This window comes from Mauremys mutica, chromosome 21 (genome assembly GCF_020497125.1).
Source record: "Mauremys mutica isolate MM-2020 ecotype Southern chromosome 21, ASM2049712v1, whole genome shotgun sequence".
Taxonomy (NCBI): Eukaryota; Metazoa; Chordata; order Testudines; family Geoemydidae; genus Mauremys; species Mauremys mutica.
In genome coordinates this window covers 7,637,433-7,657,175 of record NC_059092.1, presented here as the reverse complement: position 1 = coordinate 7,657,175, position 19,743 = coordinate 7,637,433, and the positions used below count along the sequence as shown (strand labels likewise).

The window sequence follows — 19,743 nt, the reverse complement described above, 5'->3', positions numbered from 1 at the left end:
GTGCCTTGTATCCCTGATCCACACAGGATCTGGGTCTGTCACAGCCTGTCCCCTGCCTGCAGAGCCTGGTTCTGTAGCCGAAGCAGCTCATGCTTTTACCTCTGGACGCCCCAGTTCTATTCTGGGCACGTTTGCCAAGACGGCAGCTGTCACCTCTGTGAAATAAACCATTGAGCACTTATGACAATAAGGGCTAATAGACAAGGCTCAAAAGGCTCGGGGGCACTGGGCAATCATATTGGGACAGAACGTGACCTTGAGGAGTCGTGGCAAGCGACGCAGTGTTAAATAGTCCGCCTAGACGGAGACTGTTTTGCTTAACATGGTGCCCTCTAACCCATGGCCAAGTGAGGCAGTGTTGAAGGTGACAGTCCCCGTCTGCACTGAGTGCTGAGCTGTGCTGCACGTGGCATCAGTTCCCGTGTCTCCTGGATCGACGCAGCCAGAGGTGTGAGGCGAAACACAAACCCGAGTGAGGAGACAAGCCCAAGAGCAGATTGTGTCGGGAAGGCACATACAGACGTGTACAGCCCAGAGACATTGCGTAGTGCAGCAGGCACTCAGCCTGTGTCCCAGCGGCTCTTCCACAGCTCTGCCCACCTTCCAGCTCGGTCCCTCGGGCTAGTCTCTCCAGCTAGGTCCCTGCCGGGTCACTCAAAGTCCTGCAGCAACATAAACATAAACTCTTCCCTTTGGGCCTTTCCTGCTCCCTGGTCTGAGCCTTAGCCCTGCCTCGCCTTCTCACCCACCCAGAGCTCAACCTCTGCTCTCTTTGCCTGCTCCTCTCCAACTGGCCAGGGCTCTTTTATTTAAGCCCCACAGTTTTTAAAAAACCATAACACTTTAAGATCTTAAAATGTCTCTATGGGCCAAATTCATTCCTCTCTGGGCCCTGGGGTAAATGATTGCCGCTATAGTGGCCTCAGTGGACTTGTGCTGATGTTCGGCAGGCCTGGATCTGACCTAGAGTGGTGGGGTTATTTTCCTCGGCAGAGCTGCACTTGCTTTGCATTAGCTCTGGACTTGGCTCTGTGTCCCTGAGGCCTGCCACCACCTCGATGCTTCCTGCTATTCCGAGACAAGCAGCAGCGGTAGGCCCTTTGGTCACGGATCTCAATTTACTAGAGGGCCGAGTAGCCAGAGGAAATGCGAGAGATGCTTTTTGGGTTCCAACTGGCTGGCTGTGCCGGAAGTCATAGCTCCAGACAGAGAGCAGAGTGGAGTCCAAATGGGCAGAGGAGCAGAGCCGAGGATTTGGGGAAACTGTCCCATACGGTACGTAGAGCCTGTGAGGAATGCAGCCGGGGCCCTTTCAGTATTTACTGGCTCACTTGGGGCTAATCGTTGTTAAGCGCCTATATGGTCATGTACATTGGGGCTTTCCAATGCATAAATTAGCTCCATAGCAGTGTGTGCCCATCAGGATGCAAGTCACCCCTGTGTGGGAGGTCAGCACAAGGACCAAGCACCACGCAAGTCTTTAAAGGGCTCAAATGATGCATGGTGTGACTGTCACCTACAGATATGTGCACATGGCTTTAAAAACCTAACCCCAAACTTGCACGTGCGGCTAGTGGTTATAGGAGAGGGCTCAGGATCCCTGGATTTGTTGGGTGAATAAGTGAGCTGGCCTTCACTTACGTTCTCCTGCCTGTTTTGTCCTTTCGGTGAAACAGGGATCACAATGCTTATCCCGCCCACAGTGGGGTTGGGAAGGCTTCCTGAACGACTGCGACGCTCTTTGAGATGCTCGGATGAAATACGCTAGCTACCCTTTAGGGATGCAAAACTGAGTTGCTCTCACGCTTGTTAGGTCTGAAAACTAACCCACTTTTCTGCGGCCATCCCATTTAGTAGATTTTACCTTAAAGATTCCAGCCCCCCGACAGATATCCTGGTGATTATAAGCCCAAAGATAGAAAGATAGAGGGATGGATATGTATGGAGATAGAGAGAGAGATTTTTCATGAGTCATTACTGCAGCCCAGCTTGCTGCATGTCTTACATATACTCTATCCAACCCTAGTGCATGCTGGTTCCCACCAGAGAGAGAGAGAGAGAGTGTGTGTGTGTGTGTGTATGTGTGTGTGTGCGCGCACGCATGGGACACCCAGCAAGCTGGCACTTGGTTTGTTTTGGTTGAGGGCTGCAGCCTGGATTAGCCGCAACAATAATATTTTTTTTAAACACCACTTGGCTGGAATCTTTAAGGTAATGCCCTGATATGTCTGAGGTCCTCAAATGAAAGAGACTTATAAGGGCAAAGCACATCACAGACATTAATTAGGCCTTATATCACATGGCCTCCCGTTAAGTAGGGAAAGCATTATTGTCCCCATGCTACAGCTGGGGAAACTGAGGCAGAGAACTTCAGCAGTTTGCACATGTTCATATAGTAAGTCAGTGACAAACATGAAAAAAAGAACCCAGAACTCCTAACTCCCAGTTCCCTGCTTTCTCCTTTGATACAAGAGCGGCTCAATGAGAAAACTAACAAAGGTAGGTTAAGTTAAGGGCCTAGCAAATGCCACTCGGGTGGCTTTTATGCCCTTTCGTAAAGGACATTAAAGGAAAGAGGCCCCGATTCAGCAAAGCATTTAGTCACTTGCTTAAGCCCATCTGTATTCAGCAAAGCACTTAAGCACATACTTACCTTTAAAAATATGCCTCGGTCACATTGAAGTCAGCAGGTTTAAGGACACACCTAACGTTAAGCACATAATTATATATTTTGCTGAGTAAAGATGGATTGCTAAGCGGCCACAGCAAAAAAAATTCTGTGTGAAACCATTTGCTGCAACAATGAGATCCAGCAACATGTCTGAAGAGAAGCAGAGCGGGGAGTTACTGGCAGGTGCTGGTAGGCATGCACCCATGGGTGCCTAGTCATCTAGATTCTCCAAGATCAGCAGGCCAAAGCACATCTGGCTAAGACAGAAGCAAGGCAGTAAACCACTGAAAGCTTTCCACAGGCTGGCTCCATGTGCCTTGGTTAGAATTAAAGAAAAATTTGGTGCACGACATTCAAGAGGTGTGTTTGCTAACAAATGGGAGCCCAACATAAAAGTCAGACATTGAGCAAGCCTATTAATCAGATCTGAGCATCTAAGACCAGACCTAGACAATGTGGGGAAAATGCTGATTCCTCAGCAGTGGCAGTAGATCAAACTGCAGCTTTGCTACGTTACTATGAATAGAAATCTTCTCACAATTCTTTTTGTTTTTAAATGTCAGAACAGATATGGGAAGGAAGGCGTGTTTGTTTGTTTGTTTGTTTGTTTGTTTGGTGGTGGGAGGGGAAGGCGTTAAACACTCCCCAGAAATTTTAGAAACCCAAATGCACCGACATTGGGCTAATGCATGGGAAGTCGAATGTGACACTGACTAGAGACAAGAGCTCTGGATTTGCCTTTAGAGCAGCAATGCCAGTTCGAAACATTCAGAGACCGGGAACCAGACTCCCTCCCCATCCCCCCCCCCCAAAAAAAACAACCCAACAACCATGAGATTAGTTTAAAACTCACGAGATATTTAAAAATAATACATTTGGATTTATTTTTTTTAATTTGCCTTCTGGGTTTTGAGCCTTTTGGGTTCAAGGTTTTCTCTGAAACCACCTGGGCATGAAACTTACTTTTTTTTTTTTTTAAATGAAAGTTGAGATTCTCAAGTGATCCCCTGCCTGTGGGAGTTGGGACTTTAAGAAAAACACGCAATATCCCGAGACTGGTGATAAGCTCGTTAGAGTCAGCAGCTCCTGCGGGAGTGACTCCCATCAAAGCTCAGTGGAGTTACGCTAAGGATGAATTTGGCCCAAGACGTGAAACTGACCAGCCTAGCTTCAGTAGTCAATTAGTAGTTCCATGGCAGATTTGTCAAAGCTAAGCACAGAAAGGGGGGGTTATTTACAGTATCCCACATATGTGGTGGTGATAGCCAAGTGATACACTGCAAAACAGAGCATTAAGCATCCAATAATGAAGCTACACTGGGGGCTGAGCAAGATGTGAAATTGAAACTGCCCAGTCTTGATTCACTAACCTGAGCGGAATGCAAAAAGTAAAGGGTAAAAAGCAAATCAGATTTCTAACATTCTCTCTGGTTCCACAGTTTCAGCACTAACAGAGGAAAGGGAATTCTTTTAACAATGGGTTTTTAACCTGACGGCGTCCCTTTAAATTTGTGGGCCCCATTTTTTGGTAACAAGTATCTTGGCACGAAAATACACATTGTGGAATCTCTTCTTCTCTCCACGACAGGGTGTAATTTCTACTGACATAATAGGAAATAAACAGCTCTGTGGGTGGAGAACAGACCCCTCTTTACCAAACAATCCCCAGCCCTCCACTCTATTATGTAGCACTGCTGGCCTGTATGCTAAATTTCAGGCAGTTTCTGTGCTAAAGACTCACCAGAAATGGACAGAAAACTTGTCATCTTGGGAAAAAAAGTCACCATGCTGTATTAGGCAGACAACACTAAATTCCACTAGCCTTCCATCCTGAGACGCTGGGTTAGCTGGACTGCAGATGTATATAATATTTTGTTTAGTCTATTATGGATATCGCTGCACAGCAAATGTTCTTTTCCTCCCAGCTCCCCCTTCTTCTGTCACACACACAGTCTGGCATGACCAGCAGATTCTGCTCATTAGAAACCCAGGACTGGAATACAAAGGAGTTTTGAGGTGCATTGCCAGAGCTGTACGGGAAAAGCCAGCAGGAGGAGCTGCAGGTCGGGTGTGAGGTGCATTGGCAGAGCTGTAGAGGGGCCCCAGTTCTGGAACAGAACAGGGGCTGCAGGTCAGACGTAGGGTGAGTGGAGGGAGCCCAGCTCTAGAATAGCGGGGGAGGACAGTGCATGAGGAGTGAGCTGCATTAGCAAAGCAAGGGGCAGCAGCGCGCCCGCATCTGCAAGCAATTCCTTCTTTTCCCCTCTGAGAGCCAGATCCTCAGCTGATGTAAACCAGCATTAACTTTAATGAAGCTGTGCCAATTTACCTCAGTAGGAGATCTGGCCCTTTGGCAGTCATCCTTCACGTTTTCCTTGTAAGGGGAGTTTTGCCGTTTACTCCAACGTGTGCAAGATGGCACCTTTAATTTGATTCCCCCACCACACACACTTTTGCTTTCAAAACTGCAGCCTTTTGTGACATCCCCAGCCTGGTACACAAGTTCGCCTGGCAGCTGGCGTTTTCGGCAGTGCTGGAAGAGTGAGAAAGAGAGACTGTGGCGGCAACAGTCCAGGGCTAGTTTCGAGGCTAGGCCTATGATAAATCTTCCAGCGATACACCGCCAGAATACCAACCACAGGGGTCCCTCTTACTGTAATTACAGAGATAAATATCACCCCGTCCCCATAACCATCACAAACAAACACACTTCGCTTCTTGTTCCCATTAAGTCCGGGAGAGGCAACTACACCGGCCCATTCTATGGACAATATCCACTTGCACCGATTGCTACTCGTCCCCTGCCACAGGAATTCAGTTGTGAGCCACAACCCTAGAGCTGTGTTCTGCTCAGCTGGGCTTCCCCTGTTCGCCCTGCTGTGTGACAGTTCCTTGCCCTGAGCCCCGTCCTGGCCTCGCTGGCCATGGCTGGGCTAGTGTTTTGTTTTCGACTGTTGCCAGCCTGGCTTCACTGGCGAGAGCAAAGTCACCCGGGATCACCTGCAGCGGAAGCCCCATGTCCTCTAGACCTGCTCTGACAAAGGGGCAGATTTTAACATGAGCTCAGTTCCCAGTTAGGCACCCACCTAAAGGTTAGATTTTCAACCATGCTCAGCCACTGGCAGCTCCTGTTGGGATGCACATGGCTAGATTTTCAAAACCACTCAGCACTCTGCAGGCTGTGCTGCACTTTAGAAAATTCTTACAGTGCCCTTGGCAAGGCTACACGAATGCTCCCATCCATGGTGGGTTATATCACTGCCCTTGGCAAGGCTACACGAATGCTCCCATCGATGGGGGGTTAAATCACTGCTAATGAAACAGTGGAAGGTCTTAAAGAGAAAATCAACATAGATGCAACCATTGAAATTGGTGGCAAAACTGAGTGACTTCATAAATTCAAAGGCACTGGGGCCGGATGATCATCTAGAGTCTGACCTCCCGCATAACACAGGCCACAGAACTTCGCCAGCTGATTCCTAGATCAAGCCCAGATCTTCTGGCTAAGCTAGAGCCGTTCATTTAGAAAGACATCCAAGGGGACCTATATTTAGCCAACATATTGAGCTGGTCAGAAATTTTCCAACAGAAGGTTTTTCCAGCTGAAAATGTGGATTCATCTCAATCAAAATGTCTTGTGGGAACATATTGATTTCGACAAAACTTTCAACTAAACCAGGCAGGCTCCTGATGGATTTCTGCCTGGTTTCCTGCCAGCATAATGGTGCTATAGATGTAGCCAGATTAAACCTCTCAGCAGGAAAGCAGTATGTTTCATTCATCCCAATTTGCATCTCTCCTAGAAGCTATCCCAGTATCAGCTAAGATTCTCCCCACTGACTGTAATCTTAAACATTCACTGTTGTGCGGTCTGCTGCAGCTTTCCTTTCTAAAGAGATTCCTCAGAGTCATAAAGAACTTGTCTGGCGTAGCTCTCATGCTCTGAAACGCTTTTGCAGAGCTCTGCTCTGTTCATTGGAAGATAAATGAGTGGATGCAACCCTCCAACTTTAAGCTCTGCCATTTGTTTTTCAAAATCCACACCTTTCGCCTCCCAAGAGGGTAAACTTCCTTAGCCAGCATGCAGCAGGAAAACGCTGTGGAACGGGTGAAAGGTACAGACACAAAGACTCCCTGTCTGCAAGGCTGAAAAGTGTCATGCTTCAGCTCCATCCATCTAATCATTCATTGATCCACTCAACAGCCTTCTACTCATCCAACCATGCGACAGCACCTTTTCGTCCATCCATCAATCCATCCATACCCTAAAAATGTATTCCCTGCTATGTGGCCTTTCATAAGAACACAAAGAATTTTAAGAAGATGAGAAAAAGCCCCTTAGCCTAATATGCCGACCCTTTAATGTTTTGTTTTAAACCCACCTTCCTATTTTGCCACCATTTTTTCCCTCTTCAGCAACATCTTGAGGTCTCAGTCTCCTTAGTACAGATGGCATGACTTTTACAAGGAGGACTGGATGGCTCAGGGTATTAACAGGCGATGGTTTCTTTTGCTTTCAGCTCACTTGTTCAAATCCAGCCCGGGTCAGAACGAGTGGCCGAAGGTTTTCAACATTTATTCCAATGGCTGTTCAGAAGCCCATGTGAAATGACTTTGGGGGCTGCATTCTAATCCTCAGTGGATCGTCAAACCCATCGGCACATTTGCAGATCCGTAGGCAGAGAGGTCAAGGATTGAATGGGAGATGGAGAATGAACTCCCCTTTCCTCCTCCAGGGATGTCGATGCAGCAGCTACCATGAATGAGTAATTATGTTATATACAGTCTAACGATTCAGTCTGGCCTATGTCTGTCAAGTGCCAAACGTTTCCTGGTTTGCAAGAGGAAGGAATCCATCTGTCTTCTCAGAGCAGTGATTCTTCAGAACGGCTACGGCCACTTCTGCATCTGTCTGGGAACAAACCTTGGGGTCCCTGATGCCCATGCTCTCATAACCCACCACTGTGATATCTCCTGCCACTTTGCAGAAAAACTGAATTTCAGGCCTGCCTGAGCAAACAGAGACGGAAGTGGCACATGCAGCACTGAAGCTGGTAGTAAATCAGACTTTACAAGCATGATGGAGAGCGGACCGGGCAGCAGTGCGGCAGGTCCTAATGCAGCGGCAATGCAGAGATGCATGGCTCTCCCAGGCCTGGAATCGCAATAGGTACTTTGGATCAGGCTTTAGGTGAACTGGCAGTGTCTGGCGCCTGAGCAAGCACTGTAACAGATGAGGGTTGCTGGTCAGAAGTGAGGTGAATCGGCAGAGCCGAGAGTGGAGAGCAGGACTGGATTACTGCTAGCCGACGGTGCCTCCAGTCAAGTATCAGAGGGCATTAACCGCCCTGCTGGCGGCGGGCCGGGGGGGAACGGAAGAGTAGCGAGTGCTGCAGCTGAGGATGGGGGAGCAATCAGGCTGCATGGCACAGCACTGGAACAGCAGCAGACGGGTCAGAACTGAGGGCCGTCGATACAGCTGAGGGAGGGGCTCAGAACTGGAATAACTGGGGGGTGCGGCAGGTCCGGACCCAAAGGACCGGCGGGCTTGATCCCAAACCCATTGAGGTCAGTGTAAAGACTCCCATTGACTTCCGTGGGCTTTGGCTGTAGCCGCTCACGAAAGGAAGAGGGGACCCTTAGGGAGTGCCCCCCTCCCCGCCTCCCAGTCTGACGCAGGCCAGAATCATCAGTCCGCACAGTTCAATGGGCATGAAATGTAGTTGCCGGTATCAAAGCAGAGGCCCAGCCCACAGAACTCCACCCAGCCGCACAAAGAGAGATGTCCCGTGGGCAAAGCCAGTGAGGTAGTCTACCACGGTGATTGGCTAATCTCCTAATTAGCAAGGCACCCAAAATAATCCCGATGAAAGGTTTAGACAAAGCTCATTGTTTAAAATAAGCCCCGCAGCAAATAACAAGGTAATAGACAGTATGTGGTTCTCAGATATCTTTGCTTCATATCCCTTGATCAGTTTCTTGTCAGAGGCCTTGGGAGTTTTTCACCTTCCTCTGCAGCGTGGGGCACGGGTCACTTGCTGGAGGATTCTCTGCACCTTGAAGTCTTTAAACCATGATTTGAGGACTTCAATAGCTCAGACATAGATTAGGGGTTTGATACAGGAGTGGGTGGGTGAGATTCTGTGGCCTGCTTTGTGCAGGAGGTCAGACTAGACGATCATAATGGTCCCTTCTGACCTTAAAGTCTATGATTTAGCTATGAATCTGCTGAGACGAGTCTAACCCCACTGTGCAATGCTAATGGACCCTTGGGCTAATACACGATGGAGTCATAGAGTCAGAGGTGTCAAGGCCAGAAAGGAGCATTGGATCGGTCTACTCTGATCTCCTGTATAACACAAGCTATTACTTTTCACCCAGTTGTCTCTGTGTTGAGCCCAGTAACTTGTGTTTGGCTCCAGCATCTTCCAGAAAGGCTGCCAGCCTGGGTTAGAAACAGAGAGAGACAGAGAGAGAGAGAGACTCCACCACTTCCCTCGGTAGCTTGTTCCGGTGGTTAATCGCCCTCGCTGCCTTATTTTTAATCTGAATTTGCCAGGCTTCAGCTTCCAGCCATTGGTTCTTCTGCTTACTCTAGTATATTAAAGAGCCTTTTAGTCCCTGGTATTTTCTCCCTGCAAAGATACTTATACACTGTACTCAAACTAGCTCTCCAGCGGCTCCAGTCCAACCCCGCCTTTCCTAAACCTTTGTTTTAACCACTGATATGAGACTTTGTGTGTGGGCACTGCCCTGTTTCCAGATCATGCTCAGCCTACAGCCCCATCGACACCCCCCTCCTCCCCACACACTGAGGTCAGCCTTCTCCACTCAGAATGAGCAGACCAGCGTGAGATCTCACCATGAGTGCAATGCACACTCCATAACAGGGCATGGTATTCCCTGGCTGTCACCCAAGCTGGCACCTAAGGATGGCTCACAGCCAATACCCTTCATAGAAATACGGCTAAATTCAGTGCCTTGCATGGAAAAAAAAATCACTTCTGAGTGCCAGTAGCTCTGGCTCCTGCAAGCAGGAGAGTCTAGCCTGGAGAGAGAGTGTGAGGAATGAGGAATTAGGTTGGAATCCCCGGGCAGGAGATGGAGAGATGTTTTTGCTCCCAGCACTTCCAGGGTGGTAAACAGTACGTACTTGGCATGTCTTTAGCGATTTCTGGACCCAGTGACGCCAATACAGTCCTGGGGCACTGGATGTCCCAAGCACTCTGCAGACTTAACAAATCATCCTGATGCCCCTTGGAGGCAGGAAAGTTGGTGTTGTTCTATCCTCACCTTACTTGAGGGATAGCCCGAGGGAGGCGTATTCTCCATCCACTTATGCCAGTGCAAACCGGAGGGACTCCGCTGAAGTCAATAGGGTTACATTGGCGTAAAAGCGGTGTGAGAGGAGAATCAGGCACTGAGTGTTACAGAGCCACTAGCTGGTGCCTGGTGGACAAAGGGTTAACCTCATCTCCTCCTCCCTCTTGCCATACACAGGCGCTGAAGGGGAGTACTAGGCAGAAGGGAGCATGTGGATGGGAAGCTGGCTCCTGCACCTATGGGGTCACCGGACTGGACTTGGGGAGCTGTCTGGGACTCATTCTTTTCCTTGATGAACAGCCCACTGCTGACTGCACCTGTGTCTTCTTTCTGTTGTGGGATCCCACCAGCTCACCCTGGGCCATGGAGGGGGCAGTGACATCAGTTCAGCCCGGAGAGGTTATGGGACATGCCCAAGGCCACTCAGTGTAATTGGTCTCTGTCCCACTCCCTGCCTTCCAGCCCTGGTTGTCTCTTGTTAGCCTATTCTACCTTTCCATAGGATTCCTTTGCCGCTCTTAATATCTACTGGGTTCATTGCAATCAAGTGACATCTAAGGGAGGTGTGAAGGACGTCTGGCTGCCTACAGGAGTGTGTTCTGTAGGCCTAGTCTCTGTGACCCCATGCAGATGGTCACAGAGCCTCATTGCCCATGGCTCTACTTGGCATCATATATCTGGGGATACCATGGAAAGTTCAAGGAGTGTTACCTTGTGTATGCACATTATGAATGCACCAGCTGTGCTTCCGGCTTAGACAGGGGAGGGCCTGTTAATACCTGCCATGTAACCTAAAAACACAGAAAGCACCAGCTCCAAGCGAATAAGATTGAACAGGAGGCAGCAGGCAAATTATTTGGGTGCCATTGATCATCAGACAAGGTACATGCACGCACATGTACACACTAGGGCTGGGTAGGAAAATGTTTTCCTGTTCCATAAAAATTTTCCTCTTCTGAAGTGTGACAAAAAGTCAAAATCTCGAACATGTTAACAAACCAAAAAAGGGGGAAATTTCCTGTTCAGGTCAACTGAAATGTTTTGTTTCAATTGGGACCATTTAAAAAAAATACTTTTTATTATAATTGGCCTGAATTTCTAAATGAAACGCCAGCTTGAACCAGAAAACCAAAATGTTGTTTAAAAATGTCAGAATGGGATTTTTCAAAGTTTTCCAAACTTTTTTTCAACATTTTTTTCAAGTCAAGAAATTCATCCTGTGACAAATTTCAGTTTCAATGAATCACCATTTTCGGATGGCAAACCTGTTTCACCGAAAACCTCCTTACCAACTCTCGTGCATAGACACACAACCACATACACACGTGTATTCATATTGTCGATACCAGCTCCCCAATAACAACAACTTACACTATTAAATCCAAAGCACCTGACTCAGCCTGAATGCTTGAAGCCAAAAAAGAAAAAGAAAGGTTCCTTTGTGGTAAAATAACAGTGATTTTTCTTCAGAAATGTAAAGAAACAAGCATTCAGCCCCTTTACTTCAATTACCGGGTCGTTCTCAGAGGACGTCTGGAAAGGTTTCTTCCTCTTGCCAGGAGAAACAAATGTCTTCTCCAGGAGGGGGTTGGAGTAAGGTTGCGTTCTCAATGTCCTCTCTCTCTCTTCCCCTCCCACTCTTTTACTCTTATCTGATTCACAAGGGAAAACCACGAACCGACTCAGGACTGAATTAGATTGGTCTTTGTGAGAGTTCTGGTTTCCTTTCAGGACATTGACGTCCACCCCCGCCAGTCGGGTTACAGTCTCTCCCTTCGTTTACACCCAACCCGAGCCCAGAGCCTTCCCCGAGCCTTCCCAGTGTAAACACAGACTGAAACTGGCCTGGGAACTAATTACTGTAGCCAAAGCCGGTGGGAGTTGCATGTAGAGGGAAGAGGGCAAGTTTTCACGCTCTACTTTGAAAGCAGTTCCATTCGGTTTGTTTTACTTTTCAAACTCTAACCACACCGCGCTGTGTGGCATGCTATGGCTCTGATGGACACTTACAGAAGCCGAGATACATTCAGTGCTTATCGATTTGTGATGTCCGTGAAGTGTGTGTTTGCCTATTGGGCCTGTCTAACTACATGCTTCCAGAGAGCCAGTCATCAACATAACTAGGATCCATATTCCTGTAGTGTGTATTATTTGTGTTGCAACAGATGGGTAAGATAAGGCTGGAATTTAAAGCTTTCCACGTGAATTTCAGGGCTGGGTAGGTTTGAGACAGGCCCCTACTAGCTATTTTTGGATTCTTTCATTTAATTGTTTTTTAATTAACAATAATAATAATAATAATTAATAAAGACATTCCCCTCTTCAGCATCTAGCACTTATTAAAACCCAATATAATATAGATCATAGAAGATCAATCTAGCTGGTAGCGTTCTCACCCCCGTGCTGAGGAGTCATGGCTTCGATTGATGATTACCCCACTACTGACATTGTGACACAGTATGACGGGAGGAGCTGTCCTTCAAATGAGAAATTCAGCCAAGGGCCCTTGGTGTGGTCCGAGCAGAGGCAAAGGAGGTGGTTAAAGATGGGCTAGAGGTTAAGTCACTGGGATGCTAGAAGTCTGAGTTCAATTCCTGGCCCTGCTACAGGCAAGCTGCTCAGGCTGGGATTTTCAAAGGAGGTCTAAGGGAGTTAGGTACCCACCTCCCCTTGGCATTCAATAGAAGTTGAGTGCCTAACAGTCTTAGGACCTTTGGGAAATCTCAGCCTTCATTTCCCCAGTCCAGGTTCTTAAAAGTAGTTAGGGCACCTAAAGATGGAGACAGGTGCCCAGTGGGATTTTCAAAAGTGCCTAACTCCCTTTGATTTCAATGGGAGACAGGCCCCGAGGTGCTTTTGAACACCAGGCCCCCTCTCTGACTCATTGAGTGTCTAAATACCTTTCAAAATCTGGGCCTCTGTGCTAGTAAAGTGGGGCTAATAATTCTCCCCTACTTCCCAAGGGGTTGTGAGGAGAACTTCATTAATGTGTGTGAGGCTCATCTACTGCAAAGGTGGGGGTACCAAGTCAGAAGGGAGCATGGCAACTTTTGGAAAGCATTGGCAATCACGGATGTGTCCTGACAACCCCCATTCTCCCCTCCTAGCCCTCCTCCCCCGGGAAACAGGTTCTCCTGCCCAAGGCTGAGCAAGAGTGATTACACCTCAAAGGCTGCTGTTTGCGCCCACGCAGTCCTTGCACTGCCAGCATCTCACTCGCTGCATTGCAGCTTGCTCTGGGTTAACACTGATTTCATACCATTCTCTATTTAACCTAGAGCCAGTCAGGAATTTTCCGACGGAACGTTTTGCCGTCAAAAACTGTCAACTCGTCAAAAGCAAAACAGTTTGTGGAAATGTGACAATTTCCAAAAAAAAAAAATCATTTAGGAAAAACCAAACAGAACAGAGTGTTCCTTTTCGACCGCTTTGGAATGGACAGTTTCTTTTTCCATTTTGAAATGACTTTTGATGGGTTTTTTTAAACTTTATATTCTCTAATATAACATTTTTAAAAGGTCAAAAGCGGAGCACAACATTTTTATTTTATCCATATGGAACATTTCAATCCACACAAAATGGTTATTTTTTTAATTTCATTTCATCAGAACTGTCCACATTTTTTTTTTATTTTTGGTTTTCATTCTGTTTCGAAAACAGAAAAATTTCAAAACTGTGGAATTTCCTTTAAAATGGAAGATCCTGTTCCCACCCATCTGTATTTAAACTGCAGCTCTTGCTTATGAATTGGCACTAGTTTGAAGCCCCATCTGCGCTACAGGTTAGTCAAATGCTACTGATTCCCATAATAAGAACTGGCAAGCGGAAGAGAAGGATTTCACACCCGCGCTCCCATGAATGAGGATGAAGCATTTAATTAGGAGCACTGCCTATGCGTTAATTATCTCCTTTGTGTGTGGTTATTAATATCTTTGCATGACTCATCAAGCCACGGGCTATGTTTTTCCCATACTGGTTTGAGCCGTGATTTAAGTTTTTACAATATCTCTATATATGGCACACCCAGCACAAAAAAATAAGCTGGTTTCCCAAAGTTAAAGAGGAACAAAAGAAGAAAATTACTGTTCTGATTTGTATTTGGTAGCACCTAGAGTCCTCAAAGGAGATCAGAGCCCCATGGTGCTGTGCAGACAGACACCTAGTCCGTGTCCCAAAGAATTTACATTCTAAATAGACACAACGGGAGATAGAGGCACAGACAGAGGAAGTGATTCAGTCAAGATCACTCAGCAGGTGAGTGGCAAACCTGGCTCCTAGTCTGGTGCCCTATGCTCTGCTCTTCTATAATTAGAACTCAGATCCCCTGCAATAAGTAAAGTTAATTAGCAAAGGCTATAAAATGCCCTGCCGTCGAGGCTATCAGACTGGGGTGCCTTTGTTTTCTACATCCTACATCTTTACTTTTCTAAGCATTGTCCTCCTGTGGCGAGACCAGCGGCCATTTTGTTCTCCGAGCTGCTGCAGCCTGTTTCAGAAGGGACATGCCCGCTGCGCTCTCTCACCAAGACTTTACTGCGGTTCCTTCTTGATTTTGTGGGTTTTCTTTCCGTTAAAATAAAAGTCACTTGAGACTGAAAAGGTGTGTGTGGAACCATGCAAGAGGGGGCTGAGTTGGGCGGCTGCCCTGTTTCGCTGTGGCTCTGGGCCCTTCACGCAGTGCTGCAAGGTTGAAGATCCCCAGTCTAAAGCCACAGAGCAGCTCTTCTTTTTCCTCACATTTCTTGGCCAGCCTGCAAACATCTATTACAATCCAGTCTTGCTTCTGCTGATGTTACCTTTGTTTCCTTTTCTTTTCGACAAGTGACAAAGCAGGAATGCTGCTGCTGCTGCTGCTTTACATTCCTCCCCGTCCCACAGGAAACCATAAATCCAAATAAAATAATAACATCCAGAGAGAACTTGAAACTGATGGGCTGTGCTGTGAGTTCCATTCAGCCTAGGGCTGGGGGGGTGAAAGGGAAGGGATCAGAGAACCTGTCAAAACTGGCCGCATTTCCACAGGGCTCAGACCTAAACAGTGTCTCCATCCAGGCTGAGAGCAGCTCTGGGGAGATGGGGCAGGGGAATCCAAGAGATGGATCTGCTCACAAAATCTCCCCCCCTACTGGCTCTCATAAAACCCCCAGTTTGTGTTTGGCAGGGCAAGAGTTAAAAAAAAACCTACCACAGGTGTCTACCCTCACTGCAGAGCTTGCAAGGGGACCCAGCTGGGGGAGGAGTGGAATGCAGGCTGGGCTCAGCTGTAGCTAATGGCTCCATTAGGCAGGAAATCCAGGGACCATAAAATAGGGGAGGGACACAGCAAGCTGGTTTTTCTCCTGGGAACAGACCCTGGGACCAGTGTTATCAGGAGAGAAAGAGAGAGCACGGGGGAGCTGGTAGGAATAACCTTGGAGGTGTTGCTTGCAGCCTACAAGTTGCCCCATGTCCCCAGATCTGCAAATCTGGAGAGGTTTCTCCTGTACCTGGCCTCGGCTCATCTGATCTGGCTAAAGGGGAAAAGCCACATGCTGACCTGCTACCCAGATCCTCCCCTTATAGGGCTGGTTTGATGGTAGCTAGGGCAGTAAAGCACTAGGTGCCCTCACCCTCTGAGGAATCTGCTCCTGTCACACAAGGGTAGGGTAGGGTAGGGTGTGCGCGGGGAAACTGTGTTGATGCTGGTGCTGTTGTACTTTCCCCGTGTCCTCCAGAACCATTGAGTCCACCATGACCCCTTTGAAAATATCACAAAACAATGCAGCCCTTGGCATCTCTAGCTTGTTTGTTGCTAGAATCTGAGCTGCCCTGCAAATTGGTTGGTTCAGCTTCATTTTGCAAAGAGATAATTACAGCTCTGCAAACTTGATGCAATCAACCTGGTCTGCAGCCAGGTAATCGGCTGTGAACTGCCTGGCTAGTAGCCCTGGCATTTTGTGGTTCTATACCTGCTTTATTTTCCTTCCATTGCCTGAGCTGGCTATAGCCTGGGCTTAAGTGCTTCCTCCAGCAATCTGAACACAGCATGGACCTGCATTGTTGAGCGATGAATCATGATTCTGGCCAATATATGATGGGGTGATGTTTAGTTTGGCCAGGTTATAATTTACTTATGATGAAGGTCATGCTAATTCCACGCTCCTCTGATCACTTCCATACTGACTAACAAAGGAAGTGATCAAATTTTCTTTAAACTTCCCAGGTATATTTAATCCTGCCTTAATGGGGAGGGGAGTATGGACCAGATGACCTCTCGAGGTCCCTTCCAGCCCTATATTTCTCGGATGTTATGTACAGACATCTGCCACTCTGTTCTCAGATTGTTGCAGCCTGCTAGAGGGAGACACGCATGCTGTGCTCTCTCCATTTTTTTGACTAAATCACATACTCTATCTCTTGGAGTCCGGCTGATCTCCTGTTGTGTGTTCTTTATGGAAATCTCCAGCTCAAACCCAGTGCTGAGTTTTGTTGTTTAAATAATTGGAGGACTTGTTTAAAATAGAATGTGAAGTGATTCTTAAAGCCACAGATAACATGATTCACATAACTAAAAATATTTTGCACGATTCTCCTCATCTGAGGATCTCAACATGTTTTTCAAAGATTAATTAATTAATCTAACACTCTTCTGAGGCACATGGGCTCTCGCTCTTCGTTACAATGCAGCCACCTCTGGGGAAGCGCACCGTCTGCTCAACAGTGTGGCAAGAGCAGTGCTGGTTGGGGTATTTGCTGAGTCTCCATGTCGGCTGCAGGGTAAAAGAATAAGCCTTATTTCTGATCTTGGGTAAAATATCTTCACAGTTTATCTTGGAGACAAGCTGATGAAGTCGTGACAGGGCAAAGGCCCTGTGGTGTCGGCAGCGCATGATGGAGAGCATTCTGCGGGAGGCTGCGGAGCAACTGGGCTAGGAAGGCAGACGATCTTCTGCAAATGTAAGTACTGCCAGCAAACTATTCTGGGTTATGTGCTCCCTCTGCCCCTTGTTTTTCCTTGTTTTTGAGCTGTCTCAAAAGCTCCCTTGAAAGATGGATTTTGTTCCCTATTTGAGACCCAACATTTACTCAAACACTGCAGCACATCACCAGATTTTTCAGTTCTAGCTCCCTTTCCCCCGCCATGCAAGTGTAGGTAGCCAACAAGCTGAGCTATGTATCCTGCACAGAAGTCTCACTGGATGGCACAGCAAGCATCCTGCATACTTGGGTTGCTCCAAGGCAGGGTTTGGGCTAGTTTTTCCCCAGGTGGGCCAGGCTTAGATCGACCACCAGACGGGAACTTGGAGATCCTGCAGCTAAAAGCCATTAGAGGCAGCCTGCTGTCAGCTTCTGGGTGGAGTTTGAAGGCTCCTGTAATATTTCAGAAGGGTGGATGAAAGTGGTGAGAGGTTTTTTTGTTTGTTTTTGGTTTTTTGGGAGGAGGGGAGAGTTGCTTTTACTTACAAAGTGGGAAGAACATCTAGATTGCAATATCCTGGTGGTGTCTCCTGAGTCAACTACATCCACACCTCACACAGTCAGATATGATTAGGTAGAAGCTTGTGTATTTGGATGCAGCTAGGGACCGCAGTACATCACTCATTGCCCTCTACCTCACCACAATCCCAGTGCTCACTCGCTAATGGCTTCTTGCACCTCAGTACAACCCTTTGTGAACAGGTCCACAGTGTGGGGTGACTGAGTAGGTTCCATGTTAGTACCGAGGTTGGAGAAATACTGTCTGGGGTTTAGAGCAGCAGACTTGGTGACAGATCGGGCATCTATTCCTGGCTGTGGCAAGCTGGAGGACAGGACTCCTGGGTTCTCATTCCATGTCTGCCACAACCCAGTTGTGTGGCCACGATCAAGTCCTTGATCCACTCCACCCGGGCTTCTGATTCCCCATCTGTAAAGAGGGGTTAATAACATTGTCCAGGCAGATGAATGCCCTGCACTTTCAGAGCCTTGGATGGAAGGTACTGGAGGTAATTAAACTTTGCCCTTCTATGTGGGGGCATTTATGCCCCCCACATAGAATTTCTCTAGTGCCTTTTGCTTAGATACTGGTACGTGGATTCATATCACCCCTCAGACAGGAGTCTGTAGCTCTGAAGGGCTTCTGTAGGATGTCACAGCTCTAGGGACTTTTTGAGCGCAGGACAAGTGAAGCATGCGGCAGGCTGTCACCGCTTGCCTTGCCTTGTTTGATGCTGATGTAAGTGACACGTGTGTAAGAGTCTGTTCCTAAGATCCCTTGGAGTAGCTTATGTGCAGGGGGGAGGGGACGGTCAATCCTTTTAGCCCTCTCCTCCGATTATGCAGCTGAGCAGGCGGTCACATCTGCATCCTACCAGCCCCATCCTTGCTGCTCTCATCCGCTTCCGCACCCCCCAGCAACCCCTGTCTCCATTCTGCTGCCACTCACCACCATGAGGAGAGGGTTTCATTTGAAAGGAAATGCTTGTCTAATGGTGGGATGTTCTGCATTGCATGAGCACCCCCTTCCCAAGCTTGGCAATCCACGGCGGAGCTCTGCCATTTGGGAAAGACCCAGTGTGGCACAGGCCTTATTTGCTGCAGACTCTGTCTCCGAAGTCTGACCTGGTTCTGGCAAGAGCCTTCTCAAGCATGTAGTGATCTGGCCTTGGCAGAAGCCCAACTGCTTGAGGAAAAAGAAGCTGAAGAGGCCTAGCGAGTAGTGGCTGACTGCATGTGAAACACCTTGGGAGTCAGTGACCTTCTCATCGATTGTCTCCTAAGATTCACTGGGCCCAATTCTGAGGTCCCCTGACAGCCCCTTTGTGCTGCTCTGCCAGCGTAATGGGACTGTACATCCAGTGGATCTGCCCCTCTCAACCCAGCGTGCCCCTGAGTAGGACCTGTGACTAGAACGTGTCTCTGCCCTGGCTGGTCCTGGCTACTGGAGTGACCCAACACCTCCACAAGCAGTTTGGTACAAGGCTGCTGTAACTTACAACCCCCTGACCTGGCCTGAATTTGAGGAGCTGCACAAGTGGAATAAAACTGCCCTTGTCCTCGTGCCTGGGACCTACTCCAAGTGCAGCCCCGTTGGAATAGACAATGAGGAACTCTGACTCCTTATACTGTCCACTCTTCAGGGCAAGGCAAACGTCTTCCTCCATACAGCACCTACCACAACAGTGCTACCATAGTATAAAGAGCCAAACAGAGCTGGTTAAACACACAATCCCTCCCTCTTTCCTTTTTTTAGAAAAAATTCAATTCCTCCAACTCTGAAATTTTTCAAAAAACAGCCCCAGCATTTATTGATGGTAGCCATAGCAACCGGGTCGGTATGGCCCTCGCAGGCCATATGGGAGTACAGTCTGTCAATCACTTGCACGTATTGTGGTGTGAAACACTTTTTTTCCCACCACACCCCACATGTAGACAGTTCTTGTCCACCGATTCTATGGTGATGGACAATGCTACTGCAACACAGTGCTGGTGACTCGGTAATGGTGCCGCTTGCTGTATCAGCGAGAGAGCACTTTGCCTTCTTAGCACCAACTGAGAGACCATGCATCATCTATATGAGAAAATACAGACTGACAGACGCTGCATCGGAAAGGGGAACAAACCAGATTGGAAGCTGCACAGGGAGCAGAGGTGAGGGGAAGTTTGATTTTGCTGCAGTGTCATGTTCAATACAAGGGTGTCCTGCCTGTGAATGTGTCGGGAGGAGTCTTAAGTGACCAAGCAATCAGAACCTCCTGCATGCTGCTTTCTGGCCTCCTAAACGGCAATCG

General features: G+C 47.8%; 1 protein-coding gene across 6 annotated transcripts in view; it reads right to left on the bottom strand.

Annotated features, from left to right (window-relative positions):
• The window catches only part of ACAP3 (ArfGAP with coiled-coil, ankyrin repeat and PH domains 3), a 160,770-nt gene that overhangs the window by 114,093 nt on the left and 26,934 nt on the right, over nucleotides 1-19,743 (bottom strand). The window contains exon 1 of one of the 6 annotated variants that reach the window (XM_044996172.1): nucleotides 4,413-4,428. The exons of the other annotated variants lie outside the window; for them this stretch is intronic. The gene's annotated coding sequence lies outside the window, so the exon portion shown is untranslated. Of the gene's footprint in view, nucleotides 1-4,412; nucleotides 4,429-19,743 lie in introns of those variants that run through there. 6 annotated transcript variants of the gene reach the window in all.